Source organism: Hevea brasiliensis, chromosome 5 (assembly GCF_030052815.1).
Source record: "Hevea brasiliensis isolate MT/VB/25A 57/8 chromosome 5, ASM3005281v1, whole genome shotgun sequence".
Lineage (NCBI taxonomy): Eukaryota > Viridiplantae > Streptophyta > Magnoliopsida > Malpighiales > Euphorbiaceae > Hevea > Hevea brasiliensis.
This window is the reverse complement of record NC_079497.1, coordinates 14,605,812-14,626,163: the sequence shown is the minus strand read 5'-3', so window position 1 is coordinate 14,626,163 and position 20,352 is coordinate 14,605,812. Positions and strand designations below refer to the sequence as shown.

The 20,352-nt window shown below is 34.2% G+C and overlaps 1 non-coding gene and 1 pseudogene across 1 annotated transcript; one reads left to right on the top strand and one right to left on the bottom strand.

Moving 5' to 3' along the window:
• Positions 1-2,287: 2,287 nt before the first annotated feature.
• Positions 2,288-2,394, bottom strand: LOC131180537 (small nucleolar RNA R71). The gene has a single exon (XR_009149304.1). It is a non-coding gene; the product is annotated as a small nucleolar RNA R71 (small nucleolar RNA).
• Positions 2,395-2,641: 247 nt separating this feature from the next.
• The window catches only part of LOC131180080 (uncharacterized), an 89,220-nt pseudogene continuing 71,509 nt past the window's right edge, over positions 2,642-20,352 (top strand).

Sequence of the window (20,352 nt, the reverse complement as noted above, 5' to 3'; positions counted from 1 at the left end):
TAAATCATTGTTCAAGCTTAAGTACTTCCTGTTCTTAAAGCAGTTATTAAATTGATAATGATTTCTTAATACCAATTCAGTTAATAATTAGAGTCAACAAGAGTGCTGGGCTCAAATTGATGAGTATAGGGAAGTTAGGGATTTTACCTTGCTATTTGGTAAATCTACGTTAAGTATTCAAAAAGAGATAATTGTATTTCTTTTGTCTATGATCGAGTCATGCATTGGAATGCGAATTACCTTTGACTGAAGTTTGTTTAAATTGAGAGTTTTATCCCACCTTTTTTTTTTTCTGTTACACACGTGCAAGAAATTTAGTAACTCAGTATCTAGTGTTCGACCTAGATTACCACTTATTGCATTCATTCAGAAAATATTTCATTATTACTAATTTCAGTTAATTTTTGGTAGAATCGACAACCATCACAGTGCACACCACAGGCCAAAAATTGCTGAAGAAGCTGCTTAGGGTAAGCAGTACTCAAAGCAGACTGCCCAAAACGTGAATAACTCTATTGATTTGGATATTTCTACACCTCATTTCCTATCCACTCCTTGGCTCTTATCTAACTTTAGGGAAACTTTTGGAACCATATAAAAGGATCATTTTCTAGTTTTTGCCACAGGAGGAAACAATAAGAAACAAAAGGAAAGAAAAATTACAAAGAGAGAAAGGGAGGAGGACACCATTAATTCTGAGGAACAGGAGCTGCTACAACAATCTCTAGAAGCTCTAGAAATCAGAGTTTTGGGTTCTTCTACCTAGGTTTTTCTATTTTTAGTCCTCTTATCATGTTTTTCTTTACTTTTCTATCAATTTCTCTTGTAAATACCAACATGAGTGAGTAAACTCTCTGGATTTCAGAATTGAGAAAATATGTTTTAGTTTAATTTGTGGATTTGGACTGGTTATTTCCATATTTTATATAAATATGAGTTTTTATTCCTTTCTTGTGTGCTTAATTTACTTGCCTAATGTTGGTACTCATTGGGTATTATGTTAATCTTTGATTGAAGGTCCGAAAGGTGAATGTCATTGATAGATAATCAAGGATTGAAACTTAAAATTACCTAGATTTAGAAATAAACTAGGGTTTTAAGAGGAATTAATGATTGGTTACAAAATTTAATAGGTTTTAAAGTAATCAAATATCATACGAAAATAGGTTTGGTTATTTTAGAACACACTTTAGTTTACTTGAAAAAGTTATCAAAAGAATTTAGAATCAATCACCTTTAAACTCTATTTTCCCTTAAAATTGAAATACCTAAGACAAATCTCAATTAAATTATGTATAAACCCCCAACTATGGAATCATTTTTATCATAATTAGACTTTGATTTTAATTACCCGTTATTAATTTAGTTCAATTGAATCTAGATTTTAAATTTATTTGCTTACTCTTTTCCCATTCCTATTAAATTCATCAATTTACTTTGCTCATTTACATTTACCATTTATTCATCAATCATTAGCCTAAATAATTGCTTCATTCATAGTTTGGTATTCAAACGGCAAATCCTCGTGGGAATGATACTTTACTTATCACTCTATTACTTGATACGACCCGTATACTTGCAGACTCACGCATCAAGTTTTTGGCGCTCTTTCCGGGGATTTGATTTTTGTTTAATATTGAACGATTGTTTGTTTGGTTAATTTGGGCATTTTATTTTATTTTTAATTTCTTTTACCATTTTACTTTGAGAAATTGTTTATTTTATTTTTCAGGTACTTTTATTTTTTGAGAAGGATAAAAAGTGAAGAAATCAATTTATTCTTTGATCCAGAAATAGAAAAGACTGTAAGAGCTTTAAGAGCATAAGCTAAAAGGAGAAAAGTTGAATTTAAAGCTCAACAATAACAAGAAAGAGCACAAGAGCAAGAGCAACTGCAAGAAGAAATGGCCAACAACAATAACAACCATTTTGTGAAGGATCACGCCTATCCTAACATTGGAGATTTCATGCCAAGTATCACAAGACCAAGAGTGGAAGCTAATAATTTTGAATTGAAGCCTGTACTCTGTCAGATGATACAACAATCACAATTTGGGGGAAGTCCAAGTGAAAGTCCACGTGTGCATCTAGCACACTTTCTTTAAATCAGTGATATGTTGAAAATAAAGGAGTTTCTGATGATGCAATTTGACTCAGATTATTTCCTTTTTCTTTGAAGGACCGATCTAGAGAGTGGTTACATTCTTTGCCACTGGGTTCTATCACAACATGGGATGAACTTTCTCAAGCATTTTTAGCCTAATATTTTCCACCAAGCAAGACAGCTAAGCTAAGAAATGAGCTGACTTCTTTCAAACCTAGAAATGATGAGAGCTTGTATGAAGCATGGGAGAGGTACAAGGATTTGCAAAGGAGATGTCCACATCATGGGATTCCTAAGTGGATGCTTCAACACTTTTACAATAGAGTTTCACCGGCTATTAGAAGTACAATTGATGTATCTTCTAGAGGTGATCTTACGGAGAAATCTGAAGATGAAGCTTTTTCTGCTCTAGATAAAATCGCTTATAACAACTACCAATGAAGTTGTGAGAGGAATGAGATCAAGAAACCGGCTGGTATGTTTGAGCTTGATGCCATGAATATGATTAATGCTAAGTTTGATGCTTTAACAAGGAACATGAACAAGCTAAACATGAAAGTAGATTCTTCAGTTGGAGGTTCAAGTAATTCAGTAGATGTTGGAGCTGCAAATGTCAACTGTGTAATTGATTTTTGTGCACTTAGTCAAGACTTTTCAAGTGAGCAAGTGGATTATGTGGGAAACTATAATCAAAGACTTGGCGGTAACCCATTTTCTGCAACTTACGATCGAGCATGGAGAAACCACCCTAATTTCTCTTGGGGTGGTAGACAAAGACAACACTAGAATTTTCAGCAACCTTCTGGGTATCAATAACATCAGCATTTTCAGCAGAATAGTGGTCCTCCTCCTAGAATTCCTAAACCTCAAAATGCACCTGCTCCACTATAATCACAGCAAGCTCCACCACAGCAAGCATAACCAGATAAGAAATTTAGATTAGAAGCCATAATTGAGACTGTACTAGTAAGCCGTCAAAGTCAACAAGAAATGATTTCTCAATTAACATCTAAAGTGGATCAAATGGCAACACACAACAAGATATTGGAGAACCAAATAGCTCAACAAGCTAGCTCTTCAAATAGTAAAGCATTTAGGTAAAGGAGCGGAAGCATGACAATTAGTAGTTTAGATCATTAAATTCAAAATTTTTCTTCTAGGGTCTCATGCATCATGCAAGATTCATTATTTACCTATTTGATTTCAATGTTCAATAGCATATTAAAACACTTTTAATATGTTTTTGGATCTATATTTTCCATTTAACATTTTAGAATTAACAGATTAATTCATTAAAACCCTAGATTAAATCAAGAACATGTTCGCTAACTTTTTGATGCACTGTAGTTGTGGTTGGTACCTTTGGGAAGCACCTAGGACACCAGATGTTGTCCCTCTAGCTTGTCCACATCAAGATCACCAATGGCCACCCCTTGAACAGCTTCTCAAGTCTTTCCAATCAATTAGAAATTGAGGTTTTGCCTTTTAGAGAGATTACAGATGTATATAGGACACTAGAAATGATTTCTAGCAATTTTAATTCAAGAGAATGTTGGCAATTCTCTTTGAATTGATGAGAGATGAAGAAGAAGAGAGGAGAGAGTCTCTTTGGGTGGCGGCACACAATGAGAGAAATCATATTATATTTTTACTCTTTCATAACATCACATTATATAATTAGGTCATCACTTAAAACCCTTGCCACATGTTATCTTCTGATTGGCTCTTAGTTTAATTAACCCAATCACATTATGCCAAGTGTCAAACCAAGATTTAATCTTGACTTTGATCATCTTACATGATTAAAAGACAAATGGCAAGCTTATGTGTAGTGCCATGTGTCACCATCTCATGGTGCCACATGTCATCCTGTGAAATGACTAAATTACCCTTGTGTCTTAGTTTTGAGTTCTCAACCCAAAATAATTATTTCTCTTCTTCTAATCAATTTATATCAAATATAAATTAATTAATTAATTTCTATTAATAATTAAATTCATATTTAAACACTTTAAATATAAATTTAATTTATACTATACATCCAATAACCTAGATTTGATTTCAAGTCATGCTAGGGACTTTGCAATTTAATTGCAAATCAAACCTATTTAATTAATCAATTAAACTCTTTAACTAATTAATTAAATCACATTTAACTTGGTGATTACTTGTGTATGTGTATGACTTACTAGGCTCATCACTAATTGGCAATGAGATATTATATTAACTCTTAATATCATTAGAACTCTTTCTTACCATAAATGATTTCTCTAAATCATTTTATGCACCTCATAAACCATGGTTAACACCTAGCATAGCATGCCATGGCTGCCCAATTAGTAATAAGGAATACCTTAAATGAACCTTTTATCATATGTTACCATGCATTAGAATCTCTCTATTACAAAATCCCAATTCGAGCTGGAGTCATGGTTTATGTCAAACTCCATTTGCTATGAATATTATGTTCTCTTTTAATTCCAGTTCTTGATTAAAAAGATTTTCTCATCAGAAAATCTTTTCTGATTAAATCTATCCATCCTAGCTAGGAACTTGAAACATCAAGAACAATTAAATGAACGTAGGATTTTATCCCTATTTACTTAGGGTAACATATTCCATCTTGATCAACACCTTTCTCCATATATAACTGGTAGGAGCCAACACATGCTCATATACCCATACACAGTACAAGTATGAAAGCAGTATCAAACTCAAACCACCTATATACAAGATAACTATATTATCTCAGGTTTAAAGATTATATGCACTGATATGATCTATGATAATGCATTGACAAGAGTAAACTCTATTTGCTTGTCATAAATGTCACTTGTTCAGCCTACTTATCATGCATAAGTGCCTATCATGTTTGTTATATGGCATGAGACTCATCATTCCATCTTATTTACATCTCATATAAATAACTTGGGAATAAATATGATTACAATCTTTTTGGATAAGTCATGTCCTTATTGTGAAGTACCCTCGATTATAAAACCAATTTATGATACTTTGTGCTAGAAATATTGTCACTCATATTCTCAACAACTTAAGAATATAATTTCTAACAAAATATCAATGGACCTTTTCTATTACACAAAAATATATTATGTAAACGGAAAAGTGAAAATTCCTTTTATTAATAAAATACGTACAAGATACATACTAAATGATATGCTTTAGGGCATACTACTAACAATCTCCCACTAGCACTAGAGCCATTCATTACAATATCTTAGACCTATCTTCTCAAGATATCAGTCTAACTGAGCATGTGACATAGGCTTAGTGAATGGATCAGCTGGACTCAGCTGATGCTATTTTTTGCATGGCTACATCGCCTCGCCCAACTATCTTTCTTATAATGTGGTAATGCCTTTCTATGTGTTTGGATTTCTGGTGAGATCAAGGTTCCTTAGCCTGTATGACTGCTCCATTGTTGTCACAGTGGAGTGGAACTTCTGATCAATGGAAGGAACTATTGCAAGTTCTGTCACAAACTTCTTTATCCGAACAACTTCCTTTGTAGCATCTGATGCAGCAATATACTTAGCCTCTATAGTGAAATTTGTATTCGTACTCTTTTTGGAGCTCTTCCAACTGACTGCACCTCCATTACAAATGAACACATACCCAGAGGTAGACTTTCTCTCATCGATATCTAATTGGAAATCAAAATCAGTATAACCATCCAATTGCAAGTCACCACCTCCACATATCAAGAATAAATCCTTAGTTCTTCTCAAGTACTTAAGGATATTCTTGACAGCTATCCAGTGTTCCAAATCTAGATTGGATTGATACCTGCTAGTCAAACTAATAGCATATGCGATATCTGGCCTAGTACACAACATTGCATACATCAAACTTCCAATAGCTGAAGCATATGGAATCTTGGCCATTTTATCTCTTTCTTCAAGTGTCTTTGGAGACATCTCTTTAGAAAGGTGGATACCATGTCTCACTGGTAACAATCCTCTCTTGGAATCAAGTATGTTAAACCTTTTTAACACCTTTTCCAAGTATAGACTTTGGGATAAACCAAATATTCTTTTCGCTTTATCTCTATAGATGCGAATCCCAAGAATATAGGTTGCCTCCCCTAAGTCTTTCATGGAGAATGTATTTCACAACCATACCTTTACAGCTGTCAATATACCTATGTCATTGCCCATCAATAAAATGTCATCCACATATAAGACAAGGAAAGTACAACATTATCACTAACCTTCTTATATACACATGGCTCATCCTCATTTTTTATAAAACCAAATGACTTAATGGCTTCATCAAAATGGATGTTCCAACTCCTCGAAGCTTGTTTCAACCCATAAATGGATCGCTTTAGCTTGCATACTTTGGAACCATCTTGGGATTCAAAACCCCTAGGTTGTTCTATGAAAATATTTTCTTCAATGTATCCATTGAGAAAAGCTGTTTTGATATCCATCTGCCAAATCTCATAATCATAGTATGCAGCTATTGCTAATAAAATCTTAATTGATTTAAGTATGGCAACAGGCGAGAAAGTCTTCTCATAGTCGATTCCTTGCCTTTGGCGAAACCCTTTCGTTACTAGCCTTGCTTTATAGGTCTCTACCTTTCTATCAGAACTAATTTTCTTCTTGAAAACCCATTTGTTCTCTATAGGTACAATACCTTCAGGTGGGTCAATAAGATCCCAAACTTGATTCTTATACATGGAATCAATATCGAATATCATAGCATCAATCCATTTTGAACAGTCTATATCTGATAGAGCTTCTTCATAGGTAAGTGGATCATCTCCATGATCTACTTCTTCATGAGTAGACAACTCTTATTCTTCTTCATGAAGAAAACCATATCTCACTAGTGGGTGAGAAATCCTGGTTGATTTGCGAGGAATTACAGTAGATGTTCTATCAACAGGTGTAGGTTGACTAGATGGATCTATATCCATTTGATCTATTGATTGGTCAGAATTTTTCAATTCTAACTCTATTTGCCTTCCTTTGTCTCCTTTTTGAACAAACTGTTATTCAAGAAATGTGACATCTCTACTTACTACAACCTTTTGTGATGTAGGCAAATAAAATTAATATCCAAAACTCTCTTTTAGATATCTAACAAATCGACCCTTTTCTGATCTGGTTTCCAATTTATCAATGTTCAGTTTTTTGATATAAGCTGGACAACCCCAAATCTTAACATGCTTAAGACTTGGTTTTCTTCCATGCCATATCTCATAAGGTGTGGAAGATACTGATTTTGATGGAATCCTATTCAGAAAATGCAAAGCTGATTCTAATGCAAATCCCCAAAAGGAGATTAGCATATCGGTATAGCTCATCATACTACACACCATATCCAATAGGGTACGATTTCTCCTTTCAGAGACACCATTCAGCTATGGTGTTCCTGGAGGAGTCAGCTGGGAAACAATGCCATGCTCTTTCAAGTGTTCATCAAATTCAGTACTCAAGTATTCACCTCCACAATCTGATCGAAGAGCTTTAATACTTTTTCCTATTTGATTTTTTACTTCAGATTTAAATTCTTTGAACTTTTCAAAGGATTCATGTTTGTATTTCATCAAATATAAATACCCAAACCTTGATTTATCATCAGTAAAGGTAATAAAATAATGAAAACCGCCTCTAGCCATTTCTTTAAATGGACCACATACATCACTATGTGTTAGCTCCAAAATATTTTCAGCTCTTAGCCCTTGTCCAACAAAGGGTGATCTGGTCATTTTGCCTTGAAGGCATGATTCACAAGTTGGAGTAGGTTTAGAGCCCAATGAGGATAAAAACCTCATTTTCTCCAGCTTTGCAATCCTATCTTCTACAATATGACCTAACCTTAAGTGCCAAATATATTTTGAACTTGAGTTGATTTTCATCATGGCATTGCATTCATTTAGATCACTTGCATTTATTTTGTGTTTATCATTATTATCCAAATAAAAAAGACCATCATGCATATAACCCGAGCCAACATATTTATTTCCAAAATAAATATTGCAAACATCATCTGTGAACCGAGATTCATAACCATCTCTAGTCAAACTAGATTTTGAAATATTGTTCTTAAAAGCATCAGGTATATATAAGATATTATTCAAACACAAAACATGTCCAGACATGTAAAAAGATTTAGATCCTATGGCTAAAGTTTCAACAATTGAGCCATCGCCAATCCGGAGTCTAACATATCGAGAATGCAAGCTGCTACTATTTACTAGTTCCTGCATATCATAAGAAATATGGGAACTGGCACCAGTATCTAAAACCCAAGTTGTAGATGAATTATGAGTATCATTAGAATCTAAATAACAAGATATGGACATACCTTCCGAAGGTGTATCCTTCTTATCCTTCAGTGAAGCAAGATACCCCGCGCGCCTTTTCCAAAGGCCCATCCTGCCGGGCAAGGAAAACACTTTCCTTTGCCTCCATCAGCTTTAGTCTTCCCTTTCTGTTTAGCTATCTTCTTAGAAGGACCAAGAATTTGAGGTTTCTTTTTCTTATTGCCCTTCTTCTTATTGGACTTTCCAACAGAAGAAGATGCAATCAAAGCTACCTCTTTTCCTTTATTACCCAGTATATTCTTTTGGGCAATAACCAGCATGTTGAGTAAACCAGCCAAGGTGCATTCCTGTTTAGTCATATGGAAATTTGTCACAAAATTCCCAAATGACTCAGGAAGAAACTGAAGGATCAAATCTTTTTGCAGTTGGAAATCCATGTTAAAGTCAAGATGTTCCAGATACTTAATCAGCCAAATCATCTTGTGGACATGATCCCCAACATTCTGTCCCTCAGACATCCTCATGTGGAATAGCTGTTTAGATATCTCATACCTAGCATTCCTGTTGTGCTCACCATACAACTCTTGTAGGTGAAGGAGGATCTCACTTGCACTCTGCATGTTCTCATGCTGCTTCTGTAACTCATTTCTCATAGAAGCAAGCATGTAACACTTAGCTCTTGTATCATGCTCCTTCTACTTGTCCAAAGTTTCATATTCCTCTTTAGTGGCCTCTAGAGGTAAGGGACCAGGAATATTTGAGTCTAAAACATATCCTATATGTTCAAGGTTCAGGACAAGTTTCAAATTTCTTAGCCAATCAGAGAGATTAGATCCTGTCAACCTATTGCAATCAAGTATGCTTGCAAGGATATTGGATGGTGGTGGTTGTGGTGTGCTCATTATTATAAGAAAATTAACTACAGAAAATAATCAGATTAATAAGTAAATGTATCAGGTATTTAACCAAAATGATTATGGTCTTTTAATTAAATTGGTCCTCCCACTAACTTAGCGAATCCTACACTTCCAAAGTAGAAAACGGAAATCCTAGTTGGATGGATTTCTAATGGGTGATTGAATTCTTATAATCCTATTGATCATCCTCAGGCACATCCATTATTGAAATTACAATAAACTATAAGTGAGCAACTCATTGCCCATCACATCTCATGTGAGATTCAATCCTTTACCTAGCCCCTAATGCTCAAAATCTCAGGCACATCCATTATTGACTTATCTTGCATTAGTTAAGTTGATCCCATTGAGCCAGTAAACATGCAAATAATTTTAATGTCCTCAGGCACATCCATTATTGGCCACCAAACCATTTACATATTTATAACATCTCATACTTAATAATTATTCTTAAGAAAATCTCTTAAATTAATTGTATCATATGCAAGTATTTAAAATTTTTTAAAATAATTGCCTCAATGGAGGGCCCATGTTATAATTACTTTAATTATACCATTTCCAATTTAATCATTTGTTTGAAAGATTTTGTGCTCATCCTAATCAATATTAAGGTCTCACTTTGCACATTATCCAATTAGCATGCATATATCATATACTTGTATACATTACCATACATCTCATGTATTCATGGATAATAAATATGGTATGATCATGGACTTTCTAAGGGATTTAATTCTGAGCCACCAAGAATTGAATCAGGGCATTCCTAGGTACATTTCATTCATTCATATTACAAGAGTTGTTGAAGGAGTACATAATCAACACTTGATCTTGAATTCCTCTCACTGGTCCCACCAATGCTCTTGACCTCCTTGATCTTCTTGCAATCCAATTACATAGTAATCCTTGGCATACCAAGGTGAATTTACAAGAACCAAATAAATGAAATTATAATCCAAAAAATATTACAACTTTTATAATACATGCCACCAAAATAAATTAAAATAAATTAAGTAATTTACAACCCAAAGGAACATAAAAGAAATAAATCCAATCACATTGGTCTTTTATTGTCCATGATCATCTATCATGCATATCATTATTTAACAATTAAATAAAATATACATACTTAAATTAAATTGAATATCTCATATTCAACTTAAAAATCCAGATTTGAATATGATTCAAACAAATTTAAAAATTCAGATTTGAATCACATTCAAACAAATTTAAAAATTCATATTTGAATCAAAATTTAATTGTGTGATTAAAACTCCTAATTAAACACTTTAATTAGTCATGGGCATAATTATGGGCCTTGAAACCAAGCCCACATTCAAGCCCAAAAGCCATACGCATGGTTGAATGCACCAAACCATGCGCACCAATGGTGTTCATCATCATACCGCCACCTATTCTTTGCAACCAGCAATGAATCAATCATCTCATGATCAAATCACATAATTAAATCATATATTAAACAATCTAAATGGCAAATATAGTAGCTCTGATACCAATTGAATGAGTGGAAGCATGAAAATTAGTAGTTTAGATCATTAAATTCAAAATTTTTCTTCTAAGGTCTCATGCATCATGCAAGATTCATTATTTACCTATTTGATTTCAATGTTCAATAGCATATTAAAATACTTTTAATATGTTTTTGGATCTACATTTACTATTTAAGATTTTAAAATTAACAGATTAATTCATTAGAATCCTATATTAAATCAAGAACATGTGCACGAACCTTTTGATGCACTGTAGTTGTGTTTGGTACCTTTGGGAAGCACTTAGGACACCAGATGTTGTCCCTCTAGCTTGTCCACACCAAGATCACCAATGGCAACCCCTTGAACAGCTTCTCAAGCCTTTCCAATCAATTATAAATTGAGGTTTTGCCGTTTAGAGAGATTACAGATGTATATAGGACACTAGAAATGATTTCTAGCAATTTTAATTCAAGAGAATGTTGGCAATTCTCTTTGAATTGATGAGAGATGAAGAAGAAGAGAGGAGATATTCTCTTTGGGTGGTGGCACACAATGAGAGAAATCAGATTATATTTTTACTCTTTCATAACATCAAATTATATAATTAGGTCATCACTTAAAATCCTTGCCACATATCATCTTCTGATTGGCTCTTAGTTTAATTGACCCAATCACATTGTGCCAAGTGTCAAACCTAGATTTAATCTTGACTTTGATCATCTTACATGATTAAAAGACAAATAATAAGCTTATGTGTAGTGCCATGTGTCACCATCATGGTGCCACATGTCACCATCTCATGGTGCCACATGTCACCCTGTGAAATGACTAAATTACCCTTGTGTTTTAATTTTGAGTTCTCAACCCAAAATAATTATTTCTCTTCTTCTAATCAATTTATATCAAATATAAATTAATTAATTAATCTCTATTAATTAATTTCTTATAATTAAATTCATATTTAAGCACTTTAAATATAAATTTAACTTATACTATACATTCAATAACCTAGATTTGGTTTCAAGCCATGCTAGAGACTTTGCAATCTAATTGCAAACTAAACCTATTTAATTAATCAATTAAACTCTTTAACTAATTAATTAAATCACATTTAACTTGGTGATTACTTGTGTATGTGTGTAACTTACTAAGCTCATCACTAATTGGCAATGAGATATGATATTAACTCTTAATATCATTAGAACTCTTTCTTACCATAAATGATTTCTCTAAATCATTTTATGCACCTCATAGACCATGGTTAACACCTAGCGTAGCATGCCATGGCTACCTAATTAGTAATAAGGAATACCTTAAATGAACCTTTTATCATATGTTAGCATGCACTAGAATCTTTCTGTTACAAAATCCCAATTCGAGCTGGAGTCATGATTTATGTTAAACTCCATTTGCTATGAATATTATGTTTTCTTTTAATTCCAGTTCTTGATTAAAAAGATTTTCTCATCATAAACTCTTTTCTGATTAAATCTATCTGTCCTGGCCAGGAACTTGAAACATTAAGAACAATTAATTGAACACAGGATTTTATCCCTATTTACTTAGGGTAATAGATTCTATCTTGATCAACACCTATCTCCATATATAACTTGTAGGAGCCAACACATGCCCATATACCCATACACAGTACAAGTATGAAAGCAGTATCAAACTAAAACCAGCTATATACAAGATAATCATGTATATCTCGTGTCTAAAGATTATATATACTAATATGATCTATGACAATGCATTGACAAGAGTAAACTCTATGTGCTTGTCATAAATGTCACTGGTTCAGCCTATTTAATTAATTAAATCACATTTAACTTGGTGATTACTTGTGTATGTGTGTAACTTACTAAGCTCATCACTAATTGGCAATGAGATATGATATTAACTCTTAATATCTTTAGAACTCTTTCTTACCATAAATGATTTCTCTAAATCATTTTATGCACCTCATAGACCATGGTTAACACCTAGCGTAGCATGCCATGGCTACCTAATTAGTAATAAGGAATACCTTAAATGAACCTTTTATCATATGTTAGCATGCACTAGAATCTCTCTGTTACAAAATCCCAATTCGAGTTGGAGTCATGATTTATGTCAAAATCCATTTGCTATGAATATTATGTTCTATTTTAATTCCAATTCTTGATTAAAAAGATCTTCTCATCATAAACTCTTTTCTGATTAAATCTATCTGTCATGGCCAGGAACTTGAAACATCAAGAACAATTAACTGAACATAGGATTTTATCCCTATTTACTTAGGATAACAGATTCTATCTTGATCAACACCTATCTCCATATATAACTTGTAGGAGCCAACACATGCCCATATACCCATACACAGTATAAGTATGAAAGCAGTATCAAACTCAAACCACCTATATACAAGATAATTGTGTTGTCTCAGGTCTAAAGATTATATGCACTAATATGATCAATGACAATGCATTGACAAGAGTAAACTCCATGTGCTTGTCATAAATGTCACTGGTTCAGCCTACTTATCATGCATAAGTGCCTATCATATTTGTTATATGGCATGAGACTCACCATTCCATCTTATTTACATCTCATATAAATAACTTGGGAACAAACATGATTACAATCTTTCTGGATAAGTCATGTCCTTATTGTAAAGTACCCTCGATTGTGAACCAATTTATGATACTTTGTGCTAGAAATACTGTCACTCATATTCTTAACAACTTAAGAATAGAATTTCTAACAAAATATCAATGGACCTTTTCTATTACACATAAATGTATTATATAAATGGAAAATTGAAAATGCCTTTTATTAATAAAATATGTACAAGATATATACTAAATGATATGCTCTAGGGCATACTACTAACATTGGGAAGCTTCCTAGCCAATCTGAAAATTCAAAAGAGCATTGCAAGGCTATTATATTAAGAAGTGGAAAAATATTGGAGAGTGGAGATAAAAAGATTGAAAAGAAAATTGAAGAAGAGAAAAATAGAGAAGAAGATGAAAAAGCTAAAGCTGATATTAGAGTTGAAGTTGAGAAAGAGAGTTCAGTGGAAGAAAAAGGAAGTAAAAAGAGAGAGAGTGAAGAAGAAGAACCTAAATATGTAACACCTAAAGCCTACATGCCACCTTTACCATTCCCACAAAGGTTCCAGAAAGCAAAGTTGGATAAATAATTTGGGAAGTTTTTTGAGGTATTGAAGTCTTTACATGTGACTATTCCTTTCACTGATGCCTTAGCACAAATGCCTTCATATGCTAAATTTTTTAAGGAGATTTTGTCTAACAAGAAGAAGTTGGAAGAATTTGAGACCGTAGCTCTTACAGAAGAAAGCAGTGCTATCTTGCAAAATAAGTTTCCACCCAAACTGAAAGATCCTAGTAGTTTTTCCATACCATGTCACATTGGAGATATCAGTATAGATAAGGCTTTATGTGATCTTGGAGCCAGTGTTAGTCTAATGCCATTGTCTATCTATGAGAAAATGAAGATTGGAGAAATAAAGCCTACTAGTATTTCACTGCAGTTAGCAGATAGGTCTATCAAATTTCCAATTGGGGTGATTGAGAATGTTCCTCTGAAAGTTGGAAAATTTTTCATACTGGTGGACTTTGTAGTATTGGAAATGGAAGAGGATGTACACATTCCTATTATTCTTGGTAGACATTTCCTTGCTACTGCTGGAGCTGTGATTGATGTAAAGAATGGAAGGCTTACATTAGAAGTTGGGGAATAAAAAGTTGAATTTAATCTGTTCCAAGCAATGAAAAAGAAAGATGTTTCAAATTCATGCTTGAGAATTGATGTGGTAGATGAAGTGGTCTGAGAAGTGTTCAAAAAGCAACATCCTAAAGATCCCTTAGAAGCTTGTTTAGTTCACAACATCAAGAAAGGGGATGAGATTGAAGAAGCTGCAGAATATGCTCAAATTTTAGAAGGAAATTCACCTTTGCCTATAGCTAGTGTTAAGGAGATTGGAGACTTGAAGCAAGATACAACTTCACCACCAATGCTTGAAAAAAGTGAAGCACCAAAGATAGAGTTGAAACCTCTTACAACAAATCTCAGGTATGCTTTTCTTGGTCAAAATTCTACATATCCTGAGATTGCTAGTGCTAAACTGAATGATTGTGAAGTTGAAAAATTATTAAGAATTCTTAGAAAGCATAGAAGGATAATTGGTTATACCATTGATGATATTAAAGGAATACATCCTTCTGTGTGCATGCATAAAATTTTATTGGAGAATGATCACAAAGCTTCTAAAGAATCATAAAGAAGATTGAATCCAAATATGAAAGAGGTTGTGAAAAAAGAGATCTTAAAATTGCTCGATGCATGTATCATTTACCCTATTTCCGATAGTAATTGGGTAAGTCCAGTTCATGTTGTACCTAAAAAAGGGGGCATCACAGTAGTGAAAAATGAAAATGATGAACTAATACGTACTAGGACTATAACTGGATGGAGAATGTGCATAAACTATAGGAAGTTGAACAATGTAACTAGAAAGGACCATTTTCCATTACCATTTATAGATCAGATGCTTGAGAGATTAACTCATCATTCTTGTTTTTGCTATTTGGATGGATATTTAGAGTTCTTTCAAATCCCTATTCACCCAGATGATCATGATAAAACCACCTTCACATGTTCCTATGGTACCTTTGCATATCGAAGGATGCCATTTAGATTATGTAATGCCCCAGCTATATTTCAGAGATGTATGATGTTCATATTTTCTAATATGATTGAGGATATTATGAAAGTGTTTATGGATAATTTTTCTGTGTATGGTAAATCTTTTGATGGATGCCTATCTAACTTGTCTAAAGTTTTGCAGAGATGTGAAGAGTTTAACTTAGTTTTAAATTGGAAAAAGTGCCATTTTATGGTACAAGAAGGAATTGTTTCGGGACATCTTGTGTCAAACATGGGTATTGAGGTGGACAAAGTAAAGGTAGAAATTATTGAGAAAATACCACCCCTAACATCTGTGAAAGGAGTGAGGAGTTTCTTAGGGCAAGCTGGATTTTACAAGAGATTCATCAAGGATTTTTCTAAGATTTCTAAACCTCTTACTAATTTATTGAGTAAAGATGTGGAATTTTATTTTGATACTGATTGTATGGATGCCTTTTGTGGGATAAAGGAAGCTTTGATATCTGCTCCTATTGTGCAGCTGCCTGATTGGTCATTACCTTTTGAGTTGATGTGTGATGCTAGTGACTGTGCCATTGGGGTTGTTTTAGGACAAAAGAAAGATAAGAAGGTGTATTCAATCTATTATGCAAGTAAGACCTTGGATGATGCTCAAATAAATTACTCTACTACAGAGAAAGAGTTTTTAGCAGTGGTATTTGCAGTAGATAAATTCAGGTCTTATCTTATGGGGTCTAAGGTAATAGTGTACACAGATCATGCAGCTATCAAGTATCTCCTTTAGATAAAGAGGCCAAACCTAGGTTGATAAGGTGGGTATTACTCCTTCAAGAGTTTGATATGGAAATTAAGGATAAGAAATGAGTAGAAAATATAGTAGCAGATCATTTATCCAGATTAAGGCAAGAACAAGGAGATAATTTGGGGAAAGGGCTTCCAATAGATGATTATTTTCCTAATGAGCAGTTGTTGGCAACCATTAGTGCAAAGATCCCCTGCTATGCAAATTTTGTGAACTATATGGTGTGTGGAATCCTTCCACCTGATTTAACATGGCAGCAAAAGAAGAAATTTCTTTTTGCTGTGAGGGATTATGACTGGGAAGAGCCATTTTTGTTTAAGAGGTGTGGAGATGGGCTGATTAGGAGATGTTTAGTTTATGAGGAGATAGGGGATGTCATTAGAGATTGCCATTCTTCACCTTATGGGGGTCATATGAGTGTTCAAAGACTGCAGAAAAAGTTCTTCAAGCAGGGTTCATTTTGCCACATATGTTTAGAGATGTAAAAAAGTTTGTAAATGCATGTGATATGTGTCAGAGGATGGGAAATGTCTCAAAAAGAGATGAAATGCCTCTCCAAAATATATTGGAAGTGGAACTATTTGATGTTTGGGGCATTGACTTTATGGGACCCTTTCCGTCATCCTTTGGACATAAGTACATCTTGGTTAGAGTAAATTATGTGAGCAAATGGGTTGAAGCTATACCATCTCCAACTAATGATGTTAGAGTTGTGGTTAAATTCCTTAAGAAGTTTATTTTTACAGCATTTGGAGCTCCACGTGCCATTATAAGTGATGGCGGTTCTCATTTTTACAACCATTAATTTGAGAGATTATTATAAAAATATGGAGTTAAGCATAAAGTTGCAACACTCTACCATCCACAAACCAGTGGTCAAGTGAAGATTTCAAATAGAAAGCTGAAAAGAATTCTTGAGAAAATAGTGAACAGTTCAAGGAAAGATTGGTCATTAAAGGTAGATGATGCTCTTTGGGCCTATAGGATAGCTTTTAAAACTCCTATTGGCACCACCCCTTTTAGATTGGTTTATGAGAAAGCTTGTCATTTACTTTTGGAGTTGGAGCATAGAGCATATTGGGCTATAAGGACACTAAATTTTGACTTAAAGACTGCAGGAGAAAAGAAAATGTTGCAATTAAATGAACTTGAGGAACTTAGACTGGATGCTTATGAAAATGCCAAGCTTTACAAGGAAAGAACTAAGAGATGGCATGATAAGCACATTAGGAGGAAAGAATTTCAAGAAGGAGATGTAGTTCTCTTATATAATTCTAGGTTAAGGTTATTTCTCGGAAAATTGAAGTCAAGATGGTCAGGGCCTTACACTGTTACAAAGGTATATCCATATGGAGCTGTGGAGATAAGGAATGAAACCTCAGGTACTTTCAAAGTTAATGGGCAAAGATTAAAGCATTATATGGTTGGAGAGCCCACACAAAAGGTTATAGAGGTTTCATGGCTTAGTTCCCCAACTGGGGATATTTAGGTGATTTGGAGTGGAAGGTCAAGCTCAAGACCTTAAACAAGCGCTTCTTGGGAGGCAGCCCAAGCGTATCCTTTTATAGTTTATTAATTTTCCATTTTATTTCATTTTAGTTTTTACCCTCATTAAACTCAAAAGTGATATTTGTTTATCTTTTGTAGGTCATTCATGAAGATTAGGCAAATTGAAATTTGTTGCAAAAGATAAGAAATGCAATGCAGCTATTTAAGGGAAGAAATTCTGCACTTTTGTTTCTCTGTGAACAGTAACTTTCTTGAATTTGTGTCACATTACTGATATTGAAAAATTGAGTGATAATACATGTTCATATATATGCCTTTTTGTATTTGGTAGAATGCAACTTGAATGAGGATCAATTTTGATATTTAGGACTGATGTGAGCTTTATTGAAGTGCAAAAATAGTGTTTGTTGAGTTTTACCTTTTAGTGTATCTATAGTTTTTATAGTTTGTTAGAATTTGTATTTTTTGTTTAAGTTACTGTTTATGTTTCTGTTCATGCTACTATTCATGTTGCTTAAGAAGTCAATTTATATGTCTTTTACGCAATTTTTGAATGCTTGAAACTTGTCTCAAATGTTGTTGAAAATATGCTTTGGGTATAAGCTTAGGAATAAGACCATTTCATTAAGTTTGTAAACGGTAATCACAATTTGTACCTAATTTGAGCTAATTCCCACATGCTTGTATTATGCTTGATAATTTTATGAGAGATGATGAGCTTAAATTCTTCAATTTTGTGGTGTTTATGTGTATTTGGTAATTGCTGAGGGTCATGATAGCATTCCATAACATTTAGACTGTTTTTTATTAGTGAAATCACAATTTTTCCCAAAACCTGCTAAAATTTACTGATGATGTTGCTTACCCTAAGCTGTACCCTATGCAAATCTTGCTTAACCCTAAGCAAATTCGTGCTTGACCCTAAGCATTTCCAAACTCTTTAGTTCAGCAATTGCTACGTGCTTACCCTAAGCTATACCCTATGCAATCCATGCTTAACACCAAGCCACCAGTGTTTGCCCTAAATTTTAAAAGTTCTAAACTTCTGCCACTTTTATCCCATTATCTCTCCCGAAAAACCAGAGCATACTACCACTCCCTCCACCATCTCTTTAGGCTATTCCTGGGAAGTTAAAGAGATTATTTCTATTATTAAATGGTAAGAACCAAGATTTGGTCTACCCACAAACCCTGAAAATCCAAAAAGTTTGCTAAATTGAAAATGGCCACTCCTTCTTCACCTTCTGCTAGCGCAAACCCTACTCCTAATCCAAGCCCACCACTGCCACCACAATTGCCACCACCACTACCCTAAGACCAAACACCCTCCCTCATCCCGCCGACACCTCTCACACAACAACATGAAAATGCCATTGAAACCCATCCTAGCCCCTACCATTGAAACCCTTATTGAGACACCCATTATCGAAACCCAAGTTCAAGAACAAATGCCTGAACATGCTCCAACTCAAGCCAAACCTAAAACCAAAACCAAAATGGTTGTAGGTAGAACCAAGAAAGCCTCTGTTGTGAAAAGAAAAGGGTCATCCCCTATTCCTATGGATTTACAATCTTCACTTAGGGTTTCCTCAGAGCCAGTTAGTAAGAGAACAAGGTCAGCATCATCAATTCCATCACCAGTTGCTCCAATTCCTGCATTTTAATCACCCTTAACATATTCTCAGCCTGCCAGTGCTTCGGTAGCACCTTCAGCATCTGCAGATGACATAGAGGAGGTAATTTCTCCATTACCTTGGGCTTTCAAAGATATAGATATGAAAAATGCATATGAGATTTTAGCCTCCAAGCCCATTTCAGCAAATAAATATATGGATGAGCAAATTTTAAGAGAATTAGGAAATTATGATTCAGTATTTGCTTATTTAAATGCTATAAATTGGACTGAGTTTGTTAGGATTAGGGAACCAGTGTATAAAGAATTGACTTTGGAGTTTTGAGTTCCCTAAGGTTGAATTTCAAACCTACTATCCCTGGCCATAGAGATGTAATTTGCTTTAGATGTGCTGGTATTGATAGAGAGTTAGACATGGGCTCTATGAGTGCAATCTTTGGTTTTCAAGATGTTGGATATAAGAGCAATGAGTGGCAACAAACCATCTATGATCCTATCAAGTTCTAGAAGGAAATTGCTCCTTATGGAGGATATTATAGGCAGAGGACAACAAAGGCAACCAGGATTGTCGACACCATATTTTGGCCGATCCCCAAAATCAATAAAACTTTGAAACTGACCCCAGTACTAAGTCTCCTTTTGACAGCTAACCTCATTTCTGATCCCTCTTTGATAGACAGTCACATTTCCGATCTCTCCTCAAAGAATTGAATCAATAGTCCTCACATCAGTCAAATCCTTACCAGTCTTTTAAATCGCCCACCGATCTCTCCGACCTGTTGTAGTATAAACGAAGTGAACTGACACTAGATCTTTTCTTACCAGTTTTATTGCCGATCTCCCTTTCAAAAGTTTAAGAGTTAAGATTTTGGTCCGTTTAATGAGGATTCGATCTTAAGTGTTCAAGTCAAATTTCAACGAAGAA